At 46.6% G+C, this 1,808-nt stretch overlaps 1 pseudogene; it reads right to left on the bottom strand.

Annotated features, from left to right (window-relative positions):
- LOC102857084 overlaps positions 1 to 1,467 on the bottom strand; it is a 3,763-nt pseudogene extending 2,296 nt beyond the window's left edge.
- Positions 1,468 to 1,808: the final 341 nt, after the last annotated feature.

Raw genomic sequence — 1,808 nt, 5'->3', positions numbered from 1 at the left:
TATATTTGGGGATTGGGGGATGTGTGTGTGGGATTACATACCAATGAGGGAGTTTTTCTTTTGCGTTTGAAGGAGAGGAGCAAAGGGGGGATGGGGGGCGGGGAGAGGGGTGCAACAATGAATGAATGGAATTCCAAAATCTCTGTAGATGTTCACTGAAATGAAAAGTAAAGAAATTAAATTAAAAAAAAAAGACTAAAATGCCCCTGGCTCAAATGGTGGTAGTTTCAGTTGCTTCTTGTGCATGTGAAAGTTGGACAATGTATAAGGAATATGGAAGAAGAATTGCTGGCTTTAACTGTGGTGTTGATGAAGAATATGAAGTATACTACGGACTATCAAATGAGCACACAAGTCTGTCCTGGAGACAGTGCAGCCAGAGCACTCGTTAGGAGAAGGGATGGAGAGACCTCGTCTCACATACATTGGGAATGCTCTCAGGAGGGGCCAGTCTCTGGAGAAGAATATCATGCTTGGAAAATAGCAGGTCTTCTTAAAAGACTAAAACCCTGAGTGAGATGGATTGTCACAGAGACTACAACAATGGATTTACACAGCAGAGATTGTGGAGACAGCACAGGATCGGGCAGGGTTTGCTCTGTCATATCTTGGGTTGCCATGAGTCGGAGCTGACTCCATGGCACCTAAAACATGGTAATTCTGTTTAACTTCTTAAGGAGCTTGTTTCCCATGAAAGTAACATCATTTTATTTTCTGATCAGCAGTACAGGAAGGCTCCCTTTCCTCCAAATCCTCACCAACAAGATTATATTGTCCTCATTTTATTGGTAATAAAACTAAGACTGGAAATGATTAGGCAAGTTCTCTGGATTACCCGGCAAAATAGTGCCTCAGCCTCCGAGCTATTTGGTTGTTTGTTAAGAGCCAACTTGGGCCTCATTAGTGGTCTGGCCTCTCGACTCCACCCAAGAGAGCTGGAAGGTTGTAGTCGCAGACCTTGCCAAGATTTTGGGGTTCATCACTGAACTTCTCTCTCCTGATTGACAATTAGGAAATTAACAGCACACATCCATTGAGCTTCTTAGGAGAAGTCTGTGAGCGCATAATCCCAGGGCTAGGATTCTAATTTCAGACTCCCCAGAAGGTTTGACTTGCACGCTCGGGTAGTTGTGTCAAAGTTCAAGCAGGCAGAGTTGATTAGATTTTCCTTTATTCCCTGCTTTGAATTATTCATGCCTTTCCCTCATTTCCCCAGGAATAATTTAATAACACACATTGGCAGGAGCTGCTCCCCATGTGGGGTGCCTGGCTGGGTGGCGGTGGTGATGAGCTTGCCCAGGACAAGCACCTCAATGGCCACTTTCCCGTAGAACAAAGCCCTCACGGTGCAGCCAGAGTCTGGAAAGCCAGCTTGAGACAGCTAGGCAGGATCACTTCACCTTCTGAGACAAGCCTTCCTCTGATCTCCCAGACTCCTCTGTTTTCACTCATGGTCCTGTACTCCATGTCCTGAACCCCTGCAGAGAATTGGGGTTCAACTTGAACCTCTCTGAACCCTGGTCTCAGTCAACTCATTCTTGTGCACTCGGGCTCTGCTCTCATAAGATGCCTCTCTTCACAACCCAGGGTGCATAGGAGAAACTCCTCCAGCCACAGTGCTCCCTCCTTGGGGAGTTACCTACTTACTACTTGTAGGGACTGATCCAACCATGTGAGTTTGGCATTAGAGGCTTTGCAGCCCCGTTCTGTGGGTCTTGTTAGTTTCCATTTCTGCACTCCACTCCAGCTGCGTGGGACTGAAATAAGCTCCAGCTTTTCTCCATGGCAGCTGTTCTGTGGTGGGAAGG

The sequence above is a fragment of the Elephantulus edwardii genome, unplaced genomic scaffold, assembly GCF_000299155.1.
Source record: "Elephantulus edwardii isolate Elephantulus edwardi_28Jun2011 unplaced genomic scaffold, EleEdw1.0 scaffold00221, whole genome shotgun sequence".
Lineage (NCBI taxonomy): Eukaryota > Metazoa > Chordata > Mammalia > Macroscelidea > Macroscelididae > Elephantulus > Elephantulus edwardii.
Note: the sequence above shows the minus strand (reverse complement) of the source record. Positions and strands in the feature narration are given on the sequence as shown.